Raw genomic sequence first — 26,853 nt, 5'->3', positions numbered from 1 at the left:
GAAGTGACAAACACAGGGATGGAAAGCGGCAGACCCTGCAGGGCTGGACTGGAACTACAGGTATCTATGTGACTCCTGGGCTTTCACAGACAGACGGAGGCATGCATGGGTGTGTGCACACACATGTTGTGTGTGTGCATAAAAGCAGGCATCCAGTATTGCCTGGCTCTATCTGCTGAGAAGCCATGACCCCCGAGTAGTGTGAGCACAGCCAGCACCCAAACCTTGACCTCCAAATGCCTTTCTCCGCTGAAAGGATTCAGAGCTCCTTGTAGGACTGGGACAGGGAACCAACAAGTGCACTTGGAACACCCTGCTCCCCCCAAAAGGAAGGAAATGTGCAGAAAATGAGAGACATCTCAACTAGACACAGGAGCCAAGGGGCTTCTGTTAGCGAAACAATAAAAAAGGAAAAATTTGTTATTAAACTAAGAGTGCATGAGTCCACAATACTCATCTGGACTCCAAATGAGTCCACAATGGATACACAATAAATAAATAAATAAATAAATAAATAAATAAATAAATAAATAGTTTAATGGGGAAGGGAAAAACTCTTTAGGGTTAGACAGAATTAGAAATCAACATTTCACATCATCATCAAAAGGATTAACGCGTTAAGAGTCATCAGCAGACCCTAGAACCAGTGGATGGAAGTTGGAGAAATGACAGATGCTGATGTAGTCTCCAAGTACCTCCTCACGTGATACTTTTTAATTGCAAAAGGAAAAATAATAACTACATTAAAGAAACCTAGCAGATGCTACCTTAACCAGGTGATCGAAGCTGACACGGCCAACAGTGAGACCAACCCGCAGCATGCGTCTCCAGACAGGAGATGCAGAGGGGACACAGCATCACCCGTGACATCTCTGCCAAAAGTCACATCATCAGGATCGAATCACAAGGACACACCATGCAGACCCAAAGTGAAGGCGAGTTCACAAAATAACTGGCTTGCACTTTTAAGTGTGTGGATGCCAAAAGCAATAAGAACTGCCCAAACTAAAAGAGGTCTGTCCATGAGGGTAACACGGTCATGAATTCTCTTTTGCTACAAGGGACATTCTTAGGGTTCCTGAAAAATCCCATAAGGTGTATAGAGTAAATTATGTAACCGTGTTTCCCTACTGCTAATTGCACTCCAGTTAAGGGAGGAATTTCTTGTTTTAGGAAACACATACCAAGTTATTCGTAAAGCTCCATCAGCCTTAAGTGGTCCAGGATAAAAAAAAATATGGGATCTAAAATGATGTTAATATTTAGAGTATCTGGGTAAGTGATCTCTGGGAATTTGCTATACTATTTTTACAACTTTTCTATACCTCTGAAATAGGTCGATATTTTTCCAAAAAGGAAAGGAGAGGAGGTAGATTTCTGTAGGGTTATAAATTTGGTGGTGTTATTTGTAGAGTCTCCCTTGGCAGGAGGCTATACTTTTGAACAATTCAGGCACTGTGACGGTAAGCTTTCTAAAAATAATGAGAGGAGCTGACCCTTACCAGCAGGGTAACGACCACTGACTGACTACACTTTCACAGCACGTACCCCTGTAAGATACTTTCCTCCCCTTTTCTCTTCATTTCGTTTCATTTCTTTCTTTTCAAATTGTCAGCTTTGCCAGGCTTCCTAACTGAAGTGTGATGAGAATGAAACACCTGAATCCTTCTCGGCGTTCCCATTTCAGCCACTGTCATAATTCACAACTTGCTGATACTGAAATTGGGACTCACAAAGGTAGCGCTCAGTTAACTATGTACAGAAGAAAGTCAAGAGGAAAAAAGCGCTCATCTCTGAGGAAGAACAGCAAGGAAGTTAGGAGCAGCAATGCATGGCTATTTCTCGACCAAACAGCTCTCCAACTGTCAGATTCTCCTCACTCAGCTTCAAAATTAATTCAGCTCTTATGGATTTTTTACCAATATATAAAGAGGGAGACTTTAATAAATAATCCTTTAACTGCCTTTATCAAATGTATATTACTTTTCATTTGTATTAAGCAAAACCAAACAAAAAACCAATTTCTTTCAGCTAACTAGGGAATTGAAGTACCTTGGCAGGCAGTTATATGGTTCTAGAAAAAGCCTTTAGAAAATATAATTAAGTCTAAATGTTCTAAAACCACGAGACTTATCAAAAGTTATTTTATGAACTGAAGCTCCAAGGATACAGATACCCAGATCAATCCATGTCAGTGCTTTACAGTCATGCATTAATTAGCCACAGTAATAAAATCAGAATGCACCTCATCATGACTGTGAGGGCCACAGAGCTACAGGCTAGCTAGCTGGGTGGTAACGGCACTGACCAATGTCTGTAAGTGTGATTAACATGTTCTTTCACCGACGCACGCAGGAAATACCTGCTTGAGGCTGGACAAGCTTGGAGGGAAGTGCTGTCTGGCCCTGCAGGCCAAGCTGGCCGGCACCTTGCCACTTCAAGAGTTGACAGCCGACATGGCTCCCAGGGAGGGGCCTGGGCAGAAAGTAACCAGGTCAGGGAGCCAGGAGCAAGCCTGGTCTGTGTGATTCCAGCCCACAGGGGCGTCCTGAGCCCCAGCATCCTTTCCCAAGTCCAGAAGGATGCAGCTCCCTCCCTGGGTCATCTAGACCAAGCCACAGGGCCCACCGTGCTTCCGTATCCTCATCTGCCGATGAGGCCAGTTCGGCCTGGCGTGAGCCGCAAGGTGGTTAGGGGAGGTGGCCAGGACCAGCCACCGGGACTGTCACTGAGTAACCCATGAGTGAGCAGCTGCAAGCGTCCAGCACTGTTTGACCTGCTGCTGACAGGTAAAAGACTTCAACTCGCTGCTTTCATGCAGCTAATTACTCCCAACATGTTGAATCCTAACCACGGTGTGGCTGCATTTGGAGATGGGGCTTCTAAGGAAGTGAGTGAGGTTTAATGAAGTCATGAGTGGGCCCCAACCCACAGGAATTAGTGTCCTTAGCAGGAAAGCCCTTAGAAGGAGAAGATGAGTCCACATCCCCACCCAGCATGCACGTCCCAGGAAATGGCCCTGTACACAGTGAGCTAGGGTCGTCTGCAGCCCCAGGGAGGACTCAGCAGACGCCAACCTTGCTGGCACCTTGATCTTGGACTGCCTGTCTGCACACCAGTGAGAAAACATTGCTGCCCTGTGTGCCACCCAAGCAGTTCAGATACAACAGCAGAGGACTGGGTTAGATCTTGGTTTCTGGGACACCCATGGTTGTGTGTACAGGATGCTAAGGCCTGGCTTATAAAAGTCTCTGGACAAAATGCAGAGAGACAGGCATGTAGCCTGAGCCGTCTAAGCTCCCAAGACCAAAGAGGTGGCTCCTTGTTCTTCACTCCAGTCCTCACCTCCTGGCAGGCAAGTTTCCTGGCAGCCCCATGGGGTGGGAACGGCCGGAGCCGCTGTGGTGAGCCAGCTGCTGCAGCCCCAAGGAGGAGCCACCACGAGCTGAACAGGGACCTACAGAAGGTGGGCAGAGGGGAACACGGAGGGCCACGCGCCCACTGTGCTCTCCAGAGAGCAGAGTCCAGGCAGGGCCTGTTCGGCAGCCCCAGACCAAGACCTGAGCAACAGATGGCCCTGAAGTTCCACCAAGCGCTACCTGAGACCGGGTGGAAAGTTTCCAATGACGGCAGCGTGTGCTGATTCACTAAGTGCAGGATCTGAGGCGGCTGACACAAAACGGGGCTGACAGGAAGCGGAGCTGACACGCTCCAGAAGAGAAAACCATATTAGATGAGTCAGAGTGGCTCGGGGGATGGTGCTGACACCGATGCCGAGGCTGGGGAGAAGGCCCAGGGGATATTGCTTTGTGAGACGTGACAAGGCAAGTAAACTAATATCATGAAATTAATTCTTATGAGATTTTAAATATGAATGTGCAACTAAATTAAAGTTATATGCAGAGAATAAAAGCAAAGGTACAGGACTTTTGAAAGAAAGTACTAGAGTTTTAAAAAGACACAAAAGCCCAAGGACTCCTCACAGGGGCGACTCTCTGCAGAGCACCGGGGAGGCTCGGGAGGGAGGCTGGCCAGGGTAACAAGACCACCGGCCGGCCACACACAGCAGGGAGCCTAACGCTGGTCAGAGCATGCGGCAGATGTTTCCTCAGAGGGGAAAAGCAACCTTTCATGAGGGGAAGGGGAAGAAAACAAAAAGAACCCCCAGGGATTCAGCTCAGTGGCGCCAGGGCCTGCCTCACAACCACAAGGTCCTGAGTTCGATCCCCGATACCAAAAAAAAGAAAAGAAAGGGAGGGAAAGAGAATAAAATGTGTTCTGTACCAGTACCAACTCCCCATGAGGAATGTACTCATTATATACTGTGAACGTGCTCTAATAAAAATAAATTTTGGGGAAAAGGAAGGGAACAATGTGGGTTTTCTGAGGAAGAAGCTTCCGGCCCAGCTGAAGGAGCTCAGAAGGTGGAGACACAACAGCAAAGTCACTGCAAGGTTCCAGTTGGCCATCCTGGGCAGAGGACCCAGCCCGGCACCCTGTGCCTGCCTTTTTCCCACCCAGAGAAGGACAAGGTAGGGGTAGGAGGCCAGGGCTCCAGCCTCAGTGTCCCCGCCGGCAGCAGGGAGGTGGTATGGATGCCGCTGGCTAGAAGCCCCCGTCCCAGCATCCTGCTCAGCCCAGACACCCCAAGCTCACCCCCAGGAACGGGGAGGTTTCCCTCAGTGGTGAAGGGCATCACCTGACAGCACCATCTTAATCAAATGACCTCAGAGATCTCCAAGTGCCACATCCAGCTCCAGCCACTGCTGACTCTGCTGGGCACAGGGAGAGTGACCACAGGAGGGTGCCTCCCCCACGGGTGTTTACAAAGCACCCACTGGGTGCTGCCCACTGGGATCCCACGACAGCGGGCAGGAGCCCCTAGGGCTTGGGTCACCAACGTGAGGCACTGCTGGGATGGGAGGCACCTGGCCCCGGCAGGTTCTCAGCAAGAGAGGTCAGGGCGCCCTCTCCCATGGACACAGGGGCTGGGCACTTGGGGGCTCAACAGACCATGCTCTAGGACAACCACAGGGCTCAGGGAAGCTGCATCTCTAACGCACCTTCCAGCCCTGCACAGGGTACATGGAGAACCCTTGACAAACTGGCCGGGTTCAAGCAGCCGTCTGAGGACTTCATCGGCTCTGACAGCTCTCCGCGCCTGCCTGAAATACAGCATCTCGGCACCATTGTCTGAGATTCATGCTTTCTTCAGAGAACTTGGAGCACATATTTATAACTTGCTGTCGAGCAGATGCCCACTGCTCTCTGGAAGGGCAATCCCATTTGGGAAAAATAGCCAATAACTCTTCAAGGCAGAAGCCTATTCTAGGTTCATTCACCAAAGCACAAAAGAAGCAAAGCAAAGAAAATTGTAATTGCAGAAAACAACCCACCAGACATCTCCCAACATGCAGCCCTTATCTTATCTTCTCTGCCCTGACTTTCCGATAATTTGTGATGGATTCTCCAAGAAAGCTTAATTTGTACTCTTAACCACAAGAGTTAGTGGGCCAGAAAAAAATTAATTCTAATATCTGACACAGAGAGAGAGAAATAAAGGATATATCTATTAATGTTTTTAAGCTGCCTCACATGAAGCTGTGGAACACGCATGCAGGACGACGACGCTGGGGAAAACCTTGCCCCTCATCCTGCACTTACGCAAGTCTGATCTGGGGTGGAAATGTCACGAAGGAGCCCTGGGAAGCCAGGGGTGCAGCCCTGCCCACCTGAGCACCCCAAGGTTTGTGCCTCGGGTCAGCTTCCCCAGGGAGGGGGGTCTCTGCCTTCGTGTGTGTGCCCGACACCAAGGCGGATTATTTTAATTCTGTCTTTAGCTCATCACAAGCAAAAGCTTTAATGAAAAGTCCACAGATTTCAGCTAGGGAATACTATTAGGTTAACAAAGCCCCTTGAAATGAAGCCTGCCATTTTCAAGAACTCCTTCAACACAAAATCATGACAGGGCCTTCAAAACCAGCCTGCTGAGCGTGCATCAGCGCAGGGCCCCGCCCCCATCCCCAGCGCCACCTCATGGGTTTGTGCGTGGGAGATCTGGGCTGCCGGAGATGTTCACTGTGATGCACAAGCAGGCTTGGCCTGAGCATCTGTCTGCCTTTGTCGGGCTTTTCAGTGATCAGTGGGAAAGGTGGGGAGGGCACAGGCTTCGGAAATGCACAGACTAGGGACCAATCCTGGTCTCCCCATTTCATCTGTGGATGCTCACCCCACAGCTACTCCCCAGTATCTTCACACACCTGCCCTGCACTGGGGTGCATACTAAGCAGGTGGGATGGAGACCAAGCTCCAAGGGCCCAGATCTGTCTCAAAGAGGGCAGTCTTCACCCTGGGCCTAGTGAGCTGGGAGGCCAGTGAGGGCCACTCCAGGCATATATTTCTGTTTAGAAAAATTCTGGCTGCAGTGGGGGAGAGAGGGGGACACAGAACATTTCTGAGGCAGCTACACTAGACCCAGACACAAAGGAGATGACCTGGGCCACAGCTGTGGGTGAAGACAGAAGCAGATGGTCCCAGGGCTCTTCAGAAAGGCCACAGGTATGTGACAGCCAGGCCTCAGCCACTCTGCAGATGGCAGGACCATGCTCCAGAGGCCAGGGCAGGAGGAGCATGAGCACATGGAGGGGAGTGAAGGAGCAACCTGCCTCCCATCTGCAAGACCCTGAGGGGCCTGGCCCAGCCTGGTTCTCACTAGGAGGTTACGGCTGCCGTGGCTGGAAAGGCAGTTGGCATCGGTTCAACCCTCAGCCCCACCACCAAGGAGAAAACCAAGACACCAGGCCCAGAAGGGCTGGACCCAGAACACAGTCCCAGACCTCAGCCCCTCCAGTCAAATGCCAGGCAGGTGACAGGTCCTGGACCTTGGGACCCCTGAGAATTTGGGGCCCCTTGGCTGAGCACACACCGGTCACACTTGGCCAGGGCCTGCCCCAAAGCTCCAACCTGGGACCCTGTTGTTCCTCACGGTGAGGGGGAACCCTGGGATCGGAGGCAGAAAGCCAACAGCAAAGATGCACCCTGCTAGCTCTCAGTCTGCAAACAGGTCCTGAGGCCTAATCGGGGTAACAGGCACGGTCCAGCATGGAAGAGCCCACCTGGAAGTGGAGGCACATACCCTGCCTGTCCCACCTGTGGGCACCTGGACTGCGGTCTGACAGCACCAGCAGCTCTCACCCTGCCAAGCCAGGACCCCCACCTGACATGCGCATGCCCAGGCCAACCTGGTATCCCACAGATCAGCGGTAAACAGTCCCAAAGCTTCCCCTTAGTATGACAGGGCTCCTTGTTTACACCCACTCCAGCCAGTACAGTGAGACCGAGGCCCGGGGAACAGCCCAGGTCACACCTGGCCAGCTCCAGCCCCTTCAGGGCCACACTGGTCCATGGCCTTCCCAGGACCAGCACCTAGCTGATCTGGGCAGCTATGCCACCTGGCATTCCCAGAGGCGCTGTGGCTCCAGCACAAGCTCTGAACAGCAATGCCAGAGAGGGTCCAGGACACCGCCCCCAGCACCCTAGAAAGCCACTCCTCACGACTCTGCTCCTCGGCGCTGCTGGCTCGGGCTGCTTCCCAAGCAGGCATCACAGAGCGGGTGGCTGTGTGCAGACGAGTCTCATTTCCGCAGCCCGCCTCCAGGTCCCACACAGATAAGAAGTGACCCCCTCAGGAGGGAAGCAGAGGAGATAATGTTCTCTCACAAGCCACCAGCAGGGTTCAGAGTGTTCAGATGGAACCAGATTAAATTAAAAAATAACCAAAAGTTCACTTTTTGAGGAAAGCTTGGGAATTCATCAAAGAACAGTTAATCAGACTTGGCTATTATCCAGAGTGAGTTTTTTTCTTTTTCTTTCTTTTTCTTTTCTTTTTTCTTTTTGTGGTGATGGTGGTGCTGGGGATTGAACCCAAGGCCACCACACTGAGCTACATCCCTAGCCCCTTTCATAATTTTTTTTTTTTTTTTGAGACAGGGTCACTCTACATTGCTAAGTTTCCTATGCTGGCCTCAAACTTCTGATTTTCCTGCCTGAGCCTCAGAGGGTGCTGGGATTACAGTCATGTGCCACCGTTCCAGGCTCAAGATTGTTTTTTTTTTGGAACTGAGGATCGAACTCGGGACCTTGCACTTGTGAGGCAGGTGGCGACACCAAAGCTAAATCCTCAGCTCTCAAGATATTTTTGAGAGAAGCCAGAAGGTCACACTGATTGGTTCAATAACCAAGCATCTGAATTATTTGGGTCTAGCCATATTTCCTGAATGATCCCCCGCCACCTGGTGCCAGGTTTTGTGTCAGGATCTAAAGGATACAGAATCTGAACAAGGTGTCTGTGCAGCCCAGGGAGGAAGCCCCAACCCAGTCTGGGGGTCCAGGTGCAGCCACACAGGGCCCACTGAGCCCCACAGGGGCTGGGGCACTCCCTGCAGAGCCTCATCCATACACACAAGCAGCCAGGGTGCAGCAAACCTGAGCCAGAGGTAATTAAATGGCCACAGAGAGAGCAAGAACTGGAGAAGACATATACTGGCACCATTCCTTAGTCCATTATTGTGATAGCACATACTAAGAACAGGGCTCCCAGACACGGAGAAAGCAAGCTTCAGGGGACTTTTAAATTGGGCAAATTACAGGGAGGTGAGAGATTAAATGAAAATCTATCACATTACAAATACAGCCTGCAGTTACTGGAATCCTATTTTTTTTCATAAATGAGTCATACAATAGCAACTTCAAGGTCTTCATAATAGTTTGCAATAAACTCTGTGGCATACTCACCACTTCTTCCTTGAAAAATTGACATCATAAGCCAAAAAATAGCACACTGACATCTCTTCTCCTTCAGAGCCACCAGCTGGGGAAGAGAACACAATGCCATCCCCACAAGGCTTGGCCTCACCAGTGGGCAGGCAAATTAAAACAACAAGATCCGATTTCACACCCACCAGAGGGGCAAAAATCAAGATCCCTACCAGCAAGAGCGGGAGAGGGTTCGAAGGAATAAGAATGCTCGGTACTCTGGTGGGAGTCAAAGGAACAAATAGGGGGGCGAGCAGCCCTGGAGACACAGGTCAGGTCGCAGGGGGCACTGTGCAGGGTCCACCCCACAGACAGCAGCTCTCCCAGGGGTGCTGAGGTTCTGAAGCAGGCTGCGCACGCTGTGAGGTCAAACCCCTAGTCCTGTGAGAGGCAACCTGGGTGACTTACTTCTACCAACCGAAGAGCAGCAAGCGGGACCCTGCCTGACTTCCAAGCCCAGGTCTAAGTGTCCACCTGGCTCTCTCTCAGGACAATGGTCCCCAGAGCCACGTGGTGAGGAAGGCCAGGCCACAGGGAGAAGCCACGTGCAGTGTCCAGCCAACAGCAAGGCCAAGGTCCCTGCTGATAGCCAGCAACAATCAATCAGCCTGTCACAGGTGAGCCAGATTGCAGCGACCATGCCAGCCTCAGGGCTGTCTCCCACGCCCCACCCAAAGTCCAGACTCACAAGCATAAAAAACACACCATTTTATGATAAATTTAGAGGTGGCTTATTACACAGGATTAGAGAACTGGACACATATTCACTACAACACTGTAGATGAGAGATAAGAAGTAGCAACAATGTAACCTTCTGTGATTAGAGATGAATAATCTCTAGTTCATTCATAAAGTGGAATGCTACACAGCAATTAAAAATGAATGAACCAGGAGGCTGGGGCTATAGCTCAGTGGTAGAGCACTTGCCTAACATGCACAAGACCCTGGGGTCCATCCCAAGTCACAAAACAAAAAAGAACCAGATGGACAGATGGATGGATAACAGGAAACATAATGCTGAATGTTTTATAAAGTGAAAAAGGACACTGAGTGTGGCAACATTTATAAAAGTCTTTAAAGTGCAAAAACATGGGTCAGGGATTTAGCTCAGTGGTTCCACGGCCTGCCTCGCAAGCCCAAGGTCCCTAGTTCGATCCCTGGTACCAAATAAATAAATAAATATGCTGGGCTTGGTTGCTCACACCTGCAATCCTAGTACTAGGGAGGCTGAAGCAGGAGGACTCCTGCAAGTTTGAGGCCGGCCTGGGCTACATAGCCAAACCCTGTCTCAAAAAAAATGCAAAAACAATAGTATATACTGTTTATGGATAAATGACTGCAGGAAGCACTAAAACTCATGCCCCCCCCATATCCCCCAAATCAGGACAGCGGTCATTGCTGCAAGAGAGGTGCAGCTAAGGCTGTGTTGGCTCCATTTCGTGTCTTTCAAAAGCAAAAAGAGGGCACCAATATAACTATGGCAAAATGCTAATACCCATGAAACTTAGTGGTGGGCGTGCAGGAGGATTCTTATTTTTCCATTTTCCATAGGATTAAAGTAGGTCACAAGTCACTCAGTTCTCCTCAGCCAAGCCCTGCCTGGTTCACATGAGGAGAGTGTGTGACAGGATAGAGGGTCTCCCTGTCCTCGAGCTCCTTGAAGGTCACGGCTGCAGCTCATGCAGTAGGTACTCAATAAAACTGGCCAAAGGCACCACTGAGCCCAGCAAGACTGCGCCCTTCTCCGGCTCTTAGGAATCATCAAGCAGAGAGAAAAGGGTATTTTCTAGCCCGAGGGACTTTGCAGACTTAAAACACTAGGATGAAAGACAATCCCGTTAGAAAGAAAGATGAGCTCCCCTAGCCCTGAGGTGCATTCTCTCCTCAGAGCACACAGTCAACTCTTAGGCTTTGGCCAAATGGGATGGCCCCAACACGGGCAGCTGCATCCGAGCGACATGCCGAAAAAACAAGTAAAAATCTGATTTTACAGCCCAAATGCAGGAGATACTCTCTGAAGACCAAAAGCAGGCAGAAGTAAAAAGACTCATCCAGCTGACATGGAGAGGCTTCCAAGAGAGAAGAAAGCTGCAAATAACAGAGCAAGACTGAGACCGAGGGAGGCTTGGAGTAGACAAAGGCCAGCGGCAGCGAGGGCCGGAAGATGTAAACAGCCAGGCTCTCTACCAGCTGGGGTAGAGCCCTGGGCTCCCCCAAACCTCCTGCTCCCCGAGACAAACAAGCCTCCACCTGTTGAAGCCACTCAAATTGGCTTCCTGTTGTTCTCAGCCGAGAGCATCCCTCATTGATACGGCGGTGAACAGGGCCTGCTGGGGCAGCTGGACATCTTTATTTACCTTTTTCTACCTCTTTGTATTTTCCAAATACCATTATACTAACAAAACTTTTAATCAAAAAAAAAAAAAACTGTCCTTACTCTTGGCCAGTTTATTCCAGCTCTTGAAATCAAGCCTAAGAAAAGCACCGCACAGGTTTGTACCTAAGTCCGCAAGGATGACCACTGCAGCCCACAGAACCATGAAAACCCTGCTCACACAGAAACCCTAGTCAGGCCCAGAGGACACACTTGAGCAAATTGTGGTGCAACACCATGAAGGCAGCGGACTGCACTGAAGGCTGTAAAACAGAGACACAGAGCAGAAGCTACTGGCGTTGGCGTAGATGCCCTCGCTGGCCAGGGTCGAGGAGAGGGGGCATCCGGGCCCCACACTGCATGTGGGCAGGGCACTTCTGGCCCCTGTGCCTCACAAGTCTGGCAACCTAGGGGCTCTGGGGTGGAAGCTGCTCCTCAGGGCACAGCGCCTCAGTTACAGATTGGCCACCCGGCCAGCCCCTGGGGACTGTCACCCCCAGGTCCTTACTCCAAACCCCGCCATGGGGCAAGCATGCAAAGAAACCAGCAGAAATGTCAGGGCCTGGGTTTGCATATGCAGGATTCTTCCGAAAAGAAAATTCCCCATTAATTTCAAATACATATATTCTTGGAGGCTTTCATACAGGAGACAGTTCTGAGAATTTCTATCCCTGGCCTTTGATACAAAGCCTGGACCAGAGGCACAAACTGCCGGGGCTGGCGGTATCATCTCATTTATGGGAGTTTAGACATGAGGTTCCGCCTCCTTACCTGTGATCCTCCAGCTACAGAAACAACTTTTGATGTCAGTGTTTGAAATTACTTGCTCAAAATTATAATTACTATATTAATGTAGATGACTGTAAAACTATATCTCGGCTTCTAAATGAAAACACTAGGCTGCCAAACCTTCCAGAAGAAATTAAACTGTGAATGCGTTGGAGACTATTACATCTCCAAAGATATTACCGTAGAATTTTCCCCCATTTCAGCAAGGAGAGATGCTGGCCGATATTGGAAACCTCTGTGAATTGCCTAATTATAGTTAATAAGGTCATCATCTTCCCACGAAATAGCCTTTCTGTTTTCCAACAGAGCTCTCAACAATTCTCCAAACTTCATTTGAAGGCTCTGCGAGAAGGCATCACATTAGAGAGCAGGCAGCAGGAGCCAGGGGCAGGAGGCGGGTGGGACGGAGGCGGAGACGTCCCATGTAGAGAGGAAGCAGAATTTTCTGAGGGCTGGCACTTCATGGCCCGGGTAAGCTGAGAGGCCACAGGATTCCTGGGAATTGTGGGGACAACGGCCACCTTACAACCCTGTCCTGCGACCCTGGGCCCAGTGCCAGGTCCCTCCTGAGGTGAGCAGAACAGTGTGACCTCACCCTCCTCAGGAGGGCTCAAGGGATGTGTCAGTTAGCCTTCTGTTGCTATAACAAAATGCCTGGGGAAAAATCAACTTAAAGGAAAGAGGTTTTGTTTAGTTTGGTTTTGTTTCTTGTGGTACCAGGGATTGAACTCTGGGACCTTGCACTTGTGAGGCAGGTACGGAGCCACTGAGCTAAATCCTCAGCCCTAGAAAGGGTTTTTTTTTTATTCTGGGTGCTGGGGCTTGACCTCAAAGTCTCACACATGCTGGAAGAGCACTCTACCACTCAGCTACACCCACAGCCCTCTCTTTTTTTTTTCACTGTGTGTGTGGGGGTAGGGGGTAGGGTCTTGATAACTGCCCAAGCTGGAATCAAACTTGTAATCCTCCTGCCTCAGCCTCCTAAGTACCTGGGATCATAGGCCCATGCCACCACACCTGGCTTGAAGGAAGTATTTATCCTGGCTCGTGGTTCCAGGGATCTCGGTCCATGGTAGGTAGCTCCATCCATCATGTCCAAAGGCTTAGTCCCCAGTGTGACAATTTGGGGGAGTACCGGGAATCGAACTCAGGGCCTCACATTTGCCAGGCAGGCATTGCACCGCTGAGCTACATCTCCAACCCTGCCAGTGTGACAATGCTGAAAGGTGACTGGACCAGGAGGCTCTAAATTCAGTGTATCACCCACTAAGGTAGAGAGCATGCAGGGCCAAAGGGGCTCCCCACATGCTGGGGAGGAGGCAGAGAGGAAGGAGCTAGACGCATCCCCGGGCACTGCTCCGCCCACGCCCTACACTAGGCCCCGCCCCTCAGTTTCTGTACCTCCCAGATTGCTGCGTGATGATCCTGCCTCAGATCCAATCACCACGCAGAAGTCCAGCCTCCCTATAGGGCTGCGCTGGAGGCCAAGCCTTTGCAGCACCAGCCTTTGGGGACCCACCAGAACCAGGCCACAGCACCTGGGCTGTCCTGCCCGGTACCCCGCCGCTGAGGCAGGCAGCCCACGCTACTCTGCCCACACAAACTTCTTCCCATTCCTAACAGTTGCCAGGAAGTCAGAAAAGCCAGAGCTGGATTCCCCTTTAGGTCTCTACCGGGAAGAGTTAAAGGCATCATACCACAGTGATCCGGGCATACCTGTGTTTACAGCAGCACAATTTATAATAGCTAAGTCTTGGAAATGGCCTATATGCCCATCAACAGATGTGTGGATAAAGAAAATGGATATTTATATACAGTGGAGTACTACTCTGCCATAAAGAAGGATAAGCTTGAGTCATTTTTAGGTAAATGGATGCACCTTGAGACCATAATGTTAAGCGAAATAACTCAGACACACGGGTTTAAATATTGCATTGTTTCTTTTGTGTGAGAAACCTAAAGGGTAAATAAGGAGAATAATGGAAGACAGATGTTGGGAAGTAGAAAGAACACGTTCAAATGGGAAAGGAAACAAGAGAGGGGGAAGGGAAGGTTGGAAAAGGGACTTTTAAAAAGAAATGAAAGGGAAAAACAGAAACAGCTTTTATAAATGGAGAGGGGAAGAAGGGTTGAAGGGAGGAGAGAGGAACGGGAAACAAAGAAGAATGAAGACATACGCACAGGTACAAATTCCCCATGATGGATGCATGGCAAACATGTACCAATAAAAAAATTAAAGGAAGAAAGCAGAGCTGGGGTCTCACTGCGTGCATGCTGTACAAATCCACAGCAGTGGGACCGCAAGGCACAGGGCGTGAGGACAGCCTTGGCGTGAACACGAAGTCCACACCCAGGAGCCAGGGCTGGGGGTTAGGTCACCCCAACAAGCCCGTCGGTGCGGAGCTGACGGCAGCCGGGCAGCAGGCGGGAGCAGCTCGGGGTCACCGCTGTGGTGGAGAGGCCTGGGCAGCAAGCGCGCAGCCCTGCGCCCGGCCGGAACCTGCGGGTCCAGGTGAAGGCCTTTGGGCTGGCAGCTCCCCAGGCAAAGCCTCGGTCTCCAGCGCCCCCATCCACGAGAGAAGGAAATGCGCAGGCCGCTCTCCCTGCCGGAGGGAAGATGGCTCACGGGAGCTCCGCGCAGGAAGGGAACCCCAAGCTGAGGGAGGGGACAAAGCCTTGCTGAGAAGAGAAGGCGCAGCAGGGAGAGGCAGGATAGCGTGCGTGCGTTATGTTTGGGAATCCCTAGGAAAGAACGCAAAGCACACGGCGGGTGGCAGACCCAGGCCAAGCGTGCAGGGCCCAGTTTGCACCAGTACCGTCTGGGCTGCGTCCCACATCCGCAGTGTGGGCAAACAGCAGCGCCAAGGGCGCCCAGCAGAGTTCCCAGTAGTGGACAGCAGGAGTCACAACCACTGCAGTCACCCGCTCCCACAACCACGGAAAACGCACTTCCTGCGCAGGGAACCAATGGCAGAAGGGGCTCGGGGGTGCGGGCGAGATTGTGGGCAGATGGGTCACAACTGGGAGAGTGGCTGGGCGAAAAGATGCCCGCTCTTCGAGGGCCGGGATCACACCCGCCTCACCCGACCTGCCACCTGGGAGATGCTCGTCAACACTCGGTGGAGTTAAGGAAAGACGACGGCGGCAGGGCGGGCAGAGGAGGTGAACGCCAGCTGTCACCCTGCTGGCAAGCGGGCAGGCTAGGTCGCCAGAATTCCACGCACTTCGGCAGAGGACTTGGGGCCAGAGATAGCAACGGTTTACGGCTCGTGGAGGCAATAAACACTGCTGCTGTTTGTGGTGGCATCCCCCTGTGATCCCAGCACTCAGGAGGCTGAGGCAGGAGGATCACTGTTGAGTTTGAGGCCAGCCTGGGCTGCACAGTGAGTTCAAGGCCAGGATGAACTACATAGCAAGACCCTGACTTACAAAATTTTTAAAAAACAGTAAACCCTGCTGAGCCAGTTCCCCCCCACCCATGGGTGACTCGGTGAGGGTGAACCTACAGCAGAATGTACTGCAGGGAGGAAAGGCGATGAGAACTCCGATCTTCTCTAAGAGGCAGCCGGATCTCTGCTCCAGAGAGAGACTCCATCTGCAGTCTCCAAGCTGCCCACTACACAAGTATCCTTGAAATAAACTATTCTCACCTTTTATCAGAAGGCTGTGCAGAAATATGAGAGCAGGGAGAATCACACCTGATAGGTCTTGTGCAGAAACCCAGCATGCAGACACAGACACCTTTCACTGCCCTCTGCCTGCCTGAGCCATTCCTCCCCTCACTTATTTAACAGAACTAAAACTAACATTAATTTGCCAGCCTTATCGGCCAGAACAGACATGTACCTCAGAGAAAGTGAGTAACACACCCAAAGCTGGTTGGGTCTTCCCATTTTCATACATAGTACTGTCTCAGTCAGCTTTGTGTAGCTATAATAAAATACCTGAAGCTGGGAAATTGATACAGAAAAGAGACTCATTTAGCCCACAGCGTGTTAATCCAAGCACATGGTGCCAGCATCTGCTGGGCTCTGGTGAGGGCCTTCTAGCTACACTGCAATGTGCTGGACAGCACAGCGTGGAGTTCACAGGAGCACAGACCACAGGGTGGCGAGACAGGAAGCAGGAGGCCGGGAGGGGTCTGGTTTCTCCCTTTTATCACAACCCTTTCTCGTGGCAACTGCGCACTCCTGAGACCAAGGTTGTGCCTGGAGACCCAGCCTCCTTCCACCGCCGCTTTATTCCTGCTAACTTAACACAAAACCTGGCATCACCTCGACTACCCACGTCACCCAGTGTCACCCATCACCAAGCGTCGGTCTTCCTGTTCCCAAGCCACCCCCATCCTCTTCAACTGGACACCTGCAGGTGCCCTCTGTGCCCGCCCTCTCAGTCAGCTGTGTCACCTGAAAACACCAGGTGTCGTCCAGCAGTGGGTGTAAGTCCAGCGGCATCACTCCCTGCTCAAAACAGGTAGTTTCTGGCTGGGTGTGGTGGCACACACCTACCGTGTTTCCCCCAAAATAAGACCTAATTGGAAAATGAGCCCTAGCGTGATTTTTCCAGGATGCTTGAAATATAAGCCCTACCCTAAAACTAAGCCCCAGTTAAGATCGTCAGCCAGATGGATGCATTTAGTACGTCCACTGCCACGCACAATGGATGTACCGGATTATAAAATAATAACATCAATATATAATTAAATATAAATAATATTAATACTTAAAATAAATGATAATGTAAATTATAGCTAAGTCTTTGTAAATACCCAAGCAGGCGCCTTTGGCAAGAGGCAACGCCCCTGTAAACAGATGAACTGGAGACTTACTGCCGAGGGACTGATTGATCGGAGCAGACACAACACGCAAGTAACGTGCACACCTGATAGGAAGGGATGTGCTTGTGCCCACTATGAATCTTCGTAATTCAGTGTGTTGTATGTGTAACACACATACTTAATGCACTCGTGTGAAATAAAGCAACGTTTTCTGGATTCTGGTGCCTGCGGTTTTTCGCCGCTTTCGTGTGGACCGTCACTCTTAGCTGTCATCATTTTTGTTGCCACTCCTGTCCTGGAAGTCTTCAGTTAACACTGGATTTAATGGAAACTTCGGGAAGAGGTCGCGAGGTGGGTGAAGAACTCACGGGATGGAATCACTGAGAGCTGCGTTGCCAGTGCACTGTGAGCCGGCTGCACGGAGAAGCAGCGCTCACTCGAGGAGGGGTCCGCTGCTGGACACGAGAGGTTGGGACCAGTGGTTCCCAGGAAATGGAGTCACAAGAACTTCGGGCCGAATTCGAGGTTGGAGAGTTATGATGATGCTCCGGAAGATGATGACATGACTGTATCTGAGTAAATGCAGATTTCTGTACATGAATAAATGTAGACTGTTGCACATGAAAATAAAACAGCCCCTAAAAACAAGCCCTACTGTGTCTTTTTTTGGGGGGAGTGATAATTACCTTATTTATAGCCAATACAGAGAATAGGATCTCAAGAAAACTTATGATTTATATTGTTTACTCATGTTTATGCATGATACAATAATACATATTAAGAATAAGACTTTTTAATAGAAAAAGACTAAGATTTAAAATAGACTGGCCTGATATCTGGTAACAATAATTAACTTTTAATTGATAAAATAAGTAATGACCATTAAGGACAAGTGATAATCTAAAAATGTCTGTATTTTCCACCTATTGTGTCTTCTAGAGCAAAAATACTGACTTATGAAGATTCATAGTGGGCACAAGCACATCCCTTCCTATCAGGTGCTTTAGTTACTCATGTGTCGTGTCTGCTCCCACTGGTCCCTCAGCAGTGAGTCTCATCCGTTTCCAGGGGCATTGCCCTATTGTGTCTTTTAGAGCAAAAATTAATGTAAGAACCAGTCTTCTTTCCAGGGAAGTTCAGTATAAGCCCAGCACTCAGGAGGTGGAGGCAAGAGGATTACTGTAAGTTTGAGACCAGCCGTGCTACATAGTGAGTTCAAGGGCAGCCTCAACTACATAGTGAGACCCTGTCTCAAAAAACCGAAAACAGGTCATTTCATATGAAGTTAAATATACAATTCCCCTACAACTCCACAGTTCCACTCCTAGATATTTACCTGAGAGAAATGAAAGCATGTAAACACAAATCTTCATAACAGTACAATCTCTAGTGGCCCCAAACGTCTGCCAACAGAAAAATGAATAAACAAATACTGGTATTTCCATATAGTAGAATACCACTGAGCAATAAAGAGGAATGTAATACTGAGCAATGTGGATGGGTCTCAAAAACTGGTTGCTACATGACAGCAGCCAGACACGAGGGGTTATATGTGGCACAGTTCTGTTTATACAAAGTTCTAAAATGGGACCAACTAACTGCAGTGAGAGGAAGCAGATCTGTGGTGCCTGGGACAAGCCAGGAGGAGGCAGAATGATGATGGACGGCACCTAGGCCATTCTGGGCAGCAGAAAGGTTCACCTCCTGATGGTGGTGATGTCACACGAGTGTGAGGATTCGGCCAAACTCAACCAACAGTGCTCTGAGAAAGGGTGCGTTCCAGGTAGGTAAATTAGACCTCTATAAAGTGAATTCACTTTCTTTAGCTTACAGACCTGCAGTAGCTCTCCACTTCGTTCTGAACAAACTCTAAGGCTCTGTTGTCCCATAGGGGCCTCTGGTAATCCGGGCGGCTACGGTGCCAACCTCCTGTCCAACCACTCTCCCCGGCTGTCTGCCCATGTACAGGGTGAACCAAGAGATCCCATTATCTCAAGGAAAAGATTAAAAACAATACAAAAAGGTCAGGAGCACACACTTGAATACTTACACTTACAGAGATATTGAAAAAATAATTGAATGCTGTATTTATGTTTAACTTAGCAACCTGTGCAAGAGCATCTCAAACCATCTATTGAGCTGAGGCTGTAGCTCAGTGATACAGCTCTTGCCTAGCATATTTGAGGTCCTGGCCTCAATTCCCAGCACCAAAAAAAAAAAAAAAAAAAACCTCAATATAACAAATGCAGAAAGTCTGGGGGTTTTTTTTGCACATTTCAAGGAACTGTATGCACATCTTCCTGGCCATCCTGAGAGCAGCGTCTTCATCATCACACCCTAAACGCATGTTTAGCACAGCCAAAGGGAGCCCTAGGCCCAAGCACTTTCTAAAGACCATTTCATTTAATCTTCACAAAGCTAACCAGGAAACGCATGGGGTACCAAGGATACTGTAACCTCTTCAGGGAAAAACAGCCGCATCTGCCAGACAACATGCAGACCTGCAGCAGAGATGCATCATTGATTCAGCACCAGCTCACTCTGCATTCTTCAGTGACATCGTAGCTTTCCAAAGGTGTCTTCCGTGGCAATGAAAAGAAAGAGGCAAAAATCGGTGTCGAACAGGAAGCAGAAGTGGCAGTGTCCAACCTGCTTCCTGTATGCGAGAGCCAACAGGTGTGAAGAGACTAGGACGTGAATATTTGTTAAGCTGTAAGGTCCACCCTGACCAATGAGCTGGGAAGATGGATGGGGCTTTGAGCTTTTCCTCCACACCCGGACTCTGAGAGGTGTGTGTGCCTGAGAATAAACTTTCTCTGGCCTACAGGATCCTGCAGAAGAAAGTGACTGTGACCCAAAGGCACTGGGATCTGGGGACATTTGAGACCTTTCCCCATCTTCTCTAGTTCACAGTCAGGGAAACTGAGGATTCTTCACCCCCCACCACAGAACCAGGAAGCTGGGCAGCAGTGTCACAAGGCATCCTGGCCTTCAGCAACTCATTCACCACTGCATGGTTTCCTGGAGACAATCTCTGGGATGGGTAAACACCAGAAACAAACCAGGTCACAGACAAGAATACTGAAGAGGCATCGCACCTGCTGTTCCCTCTGCCGGAAGCGCCCTGCTCCTGCACGCGCCACACCCGAGTCCTCGTCTCTCCAGTCTGGGCACGTGTGTGATCGTCACCATGGCTTCTCCTCCACCTGCCCAGCCACTCTTCCCTACTTCCCAGTACATACAGCTTTGCAACTGAGAACCACCTCATCATGAACGATTATGAGCTAGGGACTCCGGGTCCTTGCAGGGCCCAGCCTGCAGCAGCGCCTCACTGGCGGCTGCAGTGTCCGGTGACATTCCCTCCCCTAGGCCCAACCAAAAGGAGGCTCCCAGGGGCTCCCTGAGGCCAGGCACCTGCTGCACAGGTGTGGAAAGGGGGCTCTTGCTCTTCCTAAGCATGGTGGCCGTCAGCTCCAAGGCCACTTTAGCACACAATTTGACTGTCTACCTCTGGAAACTCCAAAGGCCTCTGCCCCAGAGTATTCTTATTTTTAAACACTTGTTTTCTGAAATGGTAAGCTTTTTGCGGCTACTGCAAACAATATCAAGAGAGATCCACAGAGAGATGGAAGGGGGAAGGGTAATTATTATCAACAAAACCAATGAGAGGGAACAAATGTATTGGGCCAAAAATCTAATAAAATAAGTATGCAGATTCTGGAGCAGCTCTGCAGGAAGCAAATTACTCTTATGCGTCTTCACAGACAATACACAGGAGAGGCAATTTATTAGTTTGTGCCATGTTGGCCTCAACATTAACCTGTCTCCCTAACGTACTTAACTCGAAGCCGGCAAACTGCTTACTTAACTTGCATTAAGACACACAGGGCCAGTGTAGGTTTGCTATTCACAGCCTCAAATTCAATTTCAAGGGATCCCTGTTCCAATTTCCTGTCGAAAGTTACTCCATGTTCTAATTCATCAGTGTCAGGAAACACAGTCTTTACTTAATTTCTTCTCATTATTCATACAACCAGGGATCACCCAGGGCAATTTCTCCTCTTTTGTGCACCTAACAACAATGATGGAGCTTTTACTTTTCATCTTTTCAAGTGTCAGCCGCTCTGCTGTTCTCCTCTGCCCTCAGATGCAGGCCCTTCAGGAGACCCTCGGGTGGCTTCCTGGGGACATCTTGGCACAGTGACACAGCTTGGGATGATGACGTTCAAGCTGAACTTTCAAGATTTCTGACTGCTTCGTATTCAAAAAGGCAATGCAGAGTCAGCAAGCATGGAGACCCACCCCACGACTCTCCAACACCTCAGACCAGCCCCATCACAAGTGGCCTAGGGCTCCTCCTCGCTGCAAGCCTCCATCTCCAAACTGACCAGACACAGAGCTGCTGCCCGGAGGCAGCCAGGAGGAGGCCCCGGGGTGAGACAGATAATGGGGGACTTCTTGGGGTGCCTTCAAGCTCCCAGCTCTCCTCCCCCAGAAGCTAACCCTGAACACTTCCACGGACATCTTGGGGACCCAAACACAGGCTGCAATCTGCTCATCTCAATAAGCCCCTCAAAAACAATAAGCTCCTCAAATAAAATGAATCCGGGGCTCCAAATTTCCTCTGCAAAACATAACTTTTAATAAGACTGAAATAGAAAAACAATTCATGCATTTTATCTCCTGTTTGATACACTTCGGTATTTTTCTACAATGAGCATACATTGTTTTAATAACCAGAAGAAAACAAACATTATTAAAGAGAAAATCATTCACATAGATTTTTTTTGAAAAACAAAACACCTCAAGCACAGAAAAGACAAGCCGGAAACGTTTGCATAGTCTTCTGGCGTCATCTGCTATCGTTAGCTGGTAATTACTTTTGTCCCTTCAGAGGAGCAAAATATCACAAGTGTTTGGAAAAGGTCTGATGAGTCACTCAGCACTGCATGGCTCTCAGCTGCGTCACTCAGCTTAGTGCTGCCTGCGTAAATATTCATAACCTCCCCAATCACCTCCTGCTTTGGAGATGGAGTGGGGGCGGCCAGGAGGGAAGGAGCACTGAGGGGGTGGGGTCTCTGGCCTGATCCCCCATGCGCCCCTCCATAAGAACATGACCTTTCTGAATCTCAGCTTTCTTCCGCTAACGCCCACCACGCTGGCTGAGTAATATTGAAATCCAATAATCAGTATGCAAAATGAATGAGTTTTCAATAAACAGACGAGTTTCTAAGTCCCTAAATCTTAACTACCTTTACACTCAGATCCCAAAGCTGTACAGAGAAGGCAGGAGCAGCAGCAGGGCCCTCCGAAGCCAGGGACCATGAACCCCATCGCACCTGCCTGTCTTCGGGGCTTCTCAAGGTCTGTCTTAGAGGCCTCTCTTGGGCTTTCTCCTCAGGCCCTCAAGCACCATCCTTGACGGGCCCGTGGCACCCAGTTCCCATAGGACAAACTCCAGCTTGAGCCCAACCCTCCCTGCAGGGTGCCAACCCCCGCCGGGGTACCCCAGGGCCAGCTCAGTGTCCTGACTTGTGTCTGGAAAGCCCGAGGCCCTGGAAGGCAACTGGCCACACCTCCATACCTGCTGCAGTCTCTGGCACCCAGACTCAGCCTAGCACAGCCGGGCATCAGGGCCTGCTGGACCACCAGAGCATGGACCTGTGACCTCTACTCTTAATAATTCTGAGCTCCAGGAGGCAGCTGCCTCCAAAGCCTGCAGAAAGAACACACCCAAAGCTCCCCGTGTGGGGGGTATGGATGATGCACAGGTTAGGTTTTTATTTGCATGTACTCAGCTGCTCCTAGCAGCAAGGACCCCTGAAGAAGGTGCAGGAAGCCCCAGAGCCACCCATTGGCCCGGCCTGGCTGCCAGCCCTGCCTCAAGCCCAGCCACCATCATGCAGAAGGCCCACATGGCTGATCTCAGCCAGGCGACTTCCCTGTCCCCATCTCACCTGAGCTGGGGAGATGGATGGGGCTCTGAGTTAAAAAGCCTTTCCCAGGGGCCAGGGATTTAGCTCAGTGGTTCTGCCGCCTGCCTCACAAGAGCAAGGAACCAAGTTTGATCCCCAGTACCAAATAAATAAATAAATAGCCTTTCCTCGCTTGGACTCAGCTGAGAGTAAACAGGGGGGTTATTAATGTCAGGGGAGGGCAATTATCCCCAACATGTGGACACATCAATAAGAATCTGAGAGCAACTTCGCAGCAATATAGGACGCAATGCAAGTTAAACGTCTGAGCACTGAGGATGCATCTTTACCTAACCTCTCAGAAACTCTCCACTACTATTAAGATGTTTGCTGCAGGCTCAAGCTGGCCATCGATCTTCGTCCTCTGGAAGGACCTCGGTGAACTGTATCCTCTGCACAACTTGCTCCTCACAGGGCCCTGGGGAGGCTGCCCGGCCTGCAGGCTCCTCCCCGCCACACCCTCCCCTGCACCTCTCCTCCGGGATGCCAAATCGCCATCACAGGGGGAGGGGCATCGGAGAGAAGGAAGAGGAGACTCCGTGCCTGCCCTTCTCACTGGCCCCAGGGCTCCTTTCCTGTTCACCCTGCTCTGTCAGGCAGGCAGCACCGCTGCTCCAAACTGCACATGTGTGGCACAGAGCCTGCAGCCCTGCCCACCACGCCACCCACTCACTAGCCAGCAGCCAGCACCACTGCCCTGAGCCGCGCCCGGCCCACACGTCAGGAAACAACCTGCATCATCTCTTCATGCCCCATCTGAGCACCCAAGGAACCGGAAAGCCTGTGCACAGCTGGGGCCCCGCCCCACTGGGCCAACTACAGGGAGCAACACCCAGGTGGGTTTCCGTGGCAGCGCTTTTCTGAAGCATTCCCATCAGCCCTGCACTACAGTACTGAAAGCCAAGGTACCTTGGAGCCTGCCACCGCAAAGCAGAGAGCTTGGCCCCAGAACCCTGAAAGACAGGCCAGGGGGCATTTACCTTTGCCCGAGACTTAGGTTCCTGGCTCAACAGCTCAAAAGCTTAAGGAGCAGTGGCAAGTGGACCCCCAGACTCTGTAGGCAGAGGAAAGCCAGGGCAGTGCAAGGATGCAAGTCAGGAGGGCCAAGGTCAGGGCGGCGCTCACTTTACCACGGGTGACCAGCCAACGGGATTAACTTAATGCTCTTTGTTTGGCAGTGCTTCCCTGGGTCCATCATCCGATCGTACTCCCCAGAAGCTGCCAGCCAGGCAAACTGGAATATTGATCGCTGCAATCATCTCGATGTAAGTCTGAGGGCCAAGCACTTTGTGTGTGTTTCAATTTAGAAGAGTGGGTTTGCCATCCTAATCCCGCCTCATCCCAGCCAGCTCCACTCTGGGCAACAAATGGGCTCCTACAAAGTGCAGTTAATCAGCAATCTATTAATGGAATCACACCTCCGCATTGATTTTACATTGTCATTTCAAAATGATACCGATTCATTTTCCATCTTCAATTTTAAGCACAGGAAAGGAACCAGCAGTGGTTGTGCCTGTGCTCTGCTCCGGGCATCACTCAGTGCTGCCACCTTGCTGATACAGCCACGCTGCACAAGTCAGCCAGGGAGAGGGAAGGCCAGGCTCAGATATGGCTGCCCAGCTCCTCCCTGCAGTCCCAAGGACCTCATAATCCTCTAGGCCTTTGCTTTCTATTCGCTGCTCTGCCACTTGGCCATGCTGCTTGAGCAGGAAAGGGGTCTGGCTCTCAAATTCCAGGTGGCCTTCAGGGCAGCTCTGCCTCCTCCAGCCAGTAGGGCGCCCCCTAGACACAAGGGTGAGGCAGATGTGACATGTGGCCTCCCCAAACCAGTTGTACTAAAGAAATTTTAATTCACCCTGAAAACCATTTATTGGGCACTTCTGATACAGAAGCCCGAAAAGGCAAGACAGGTCACAAGTGGAAGCAGGCTCAGCTGTCAGTTTCTCAGAGACAGGCCCTTCAGACCCGAAAGTGTCCTCCTGGCTGACAGGAGAAATGTCACCCTAGTGGCATTTATTTTTTTTAACAAAGCATGACTTCATTAAGAGAGAAAGCAGGCCAGGGATTTAGCTAAGTGGTGCCACCACCTGCCTCCAAGTGCAAGGTCCCAAGTTCGATCCCCAGTACGAAAAAATAAAATAAAAAGAAAGAAACCAAGACTGGGCTTTATCACAGGCAAACCATCCAGCAAAACAAAGCTCTCAGATTCATGTAAAACTGTAGCTTAAAACTTATTCATAACATCAAAGGTAGGGCTGATGTTTAAAGAACAGAATGGGACATAAGGTAAAAATAAACCATGAAGGGCTGGGGATTTAGCTCAGTGGTTTCGCCGCCTGCCTTCAAAGCGCAAGGACCCAAGTTCGATCCCTGGTACCAAAAATAAATAAATAAACCATGAAAACGCAAGCTTGCACAAGTGGATGAATCTGGACACACAGCCGGCATCCAGCAAGGGCCTGGACGCCCTGGCCCCTGCCTCCTCCGCCGACACTGGAAGGCCCCGGCACCATGTTTCTCGCCAGCCTCGGCCCATGGAATTTCCTGTCAGGCCTGTGGCTCTCTGTTCCACAGTGGTTGCAAGCTGTTAGGAACTTTTCCTCTGCCTGCTTAATGACTTCCTCTGGAGGTCACGTGGAGAGAAAATCGATTCGGAATCATGGATGCTCATTGCAACTACTCCTCAGGAAGGTCCAGGGCCACCTATAATCCTCTCATTACCTCGCTGCACTACAGCTAGTTTGGAGATCACAAAACGGCCTCCGAGAGCCTAGGCAGACCTCCGCCTTTGGTGAAAGAAGGACCCAGTGCCCAGAGGCTGCCTGACCTGGTGGGGCCTCAGCCGAACCAGATGGTTGCCTGGCCAGCAGGCAGCTCGTCACTCGGGCCGGGCCCCGCGTCCCCCGTCTCGCCCCTGTCCACGGCAATAACCACGAGAAGAAACGAGTCACTCTTCACCAGATCATGCTGTAAAGTCAGGATGTTGCTTTTTTAGGAGAAAGTAATAACAAAGGGAAGAGGGGAAGTGTCTTAAATAAAAGCTGTCTTCCGACATGATGGATGGTAAGCTTTTGGGCCCGAGATGGAATGGTGCACAATTATACCAAGGTAATAATGGCTGTCACATGTCACTACCTTTTGACAGAGGGCACTTGGGAAGAACTCACACACAGAAAGCTTTCCCTCCACCTTCTGGGGGCCGGAATGATAATTCACCTGCATTGTCAAGATCTGTTCCAGGTGGCATTTGTGCAATAAAGCAAGGTGCAGAAACCTTCCCGTGCCATTATGGGCATTCTCGGGAGGAGCAGTAATAACTGGGTTTTAAAAGCCTCGCACGATTGAGCCAAAGTACTTTCAGCACTTTACTCCTCTTTCATCAGCACCTACCAATGCTAGCCATACCCCAGGGGTCCACCGTGGAGAACCAGAAGGGACTGTACGCTCCCAGGCACCCCTGTCATGAGTGACACCCAGCCCTGAACTCGGGGTGAAGATGATGTACACAGGAGGAGGAAAGCAGCTGAGCTGGGAGAGCCACAAGGGTGCAAGGCGCAGGTAACTGACGCCCCCCTTCCTATGCCCTCTAGTACTTTTCCACTCCTCCAGGCCATCATGTTTTTCCTCAAAAACCAGAAACAAATAAAAAGAAGCACCCCAAAATTTAAACAAATTTTTTTTTAAAAGACCACATTAGGTGCTGGTACACCTGGTAATTAGGTGTGGGAGTGGATCCCAGAGGAGAACCAGCCTGAGGCGGCCCCGAAGGCGAGGACCTGCCTGGGGGTACAGGCAGGGTACTCGGGGTCACCAGTACCAGGAGGCCCAGGACACTGAGTCACCAGGGAGGAAGATCAGCCATCCAAGGCAGAATTAGGCAGCCCGGGTGGCGGGCAGGTGTGGAGAGCAGACCCCTCACTGGCCGCTCTCTGCACCCCGGGAGTGGGTGAGCAGCCGCCAACGCAGCCTGGAGGCCTGGAGGAAATATTATTGCGAGACAAAAACTGAATTATGAAATCCACAAGCAATAATTAGTTTAAATTACTACTTCTACTTGAATAATTAAACACGCTTATTTTCACTCACTGATGTTTTATTCATTACCATACATCTTTCCTGAAAGT

At 50.5% G+C, this 26,853-nt stretch overlaps 1 protein-coding gene across 4 annotated transcripts in view; it reads right to left on the bottom strand.

The window, feature by feature from the left end:
- Window positions 1–26,853, bottom strand: part of Wdr25 (WD repeat domain 25) — a 140,106-nt gene that overhangs the window by 92,768 nt on the left and 20,485 nt on the right. The gene's annotated exons all lie outside the window — the stretch shown is intronic.

This window comes from Heterocephalus glaber, unplaced genomic scaffold (genome assembly GCF_053883595.1).
Source record: "Heterocephalus glaber isolate CG9 unplaced genomic scaffold, H.glaber_assembly_v1.0 deba00001608, whole genome shotgun sequence".
In the NCBI taxonomy this organism is placed as follows: domain Eukaryota; kingdom Metazoa; phylum Chordata; class Mammalia; order Rodentia; family Bathyergidae; genus Heterocephalus; species Heterocephalus glaber.
The sequence above is the reverse complement of the archived record's forward strand: the minus strand, read 5'-3'. Positions and strand labels throughout refer to the sequence as shown.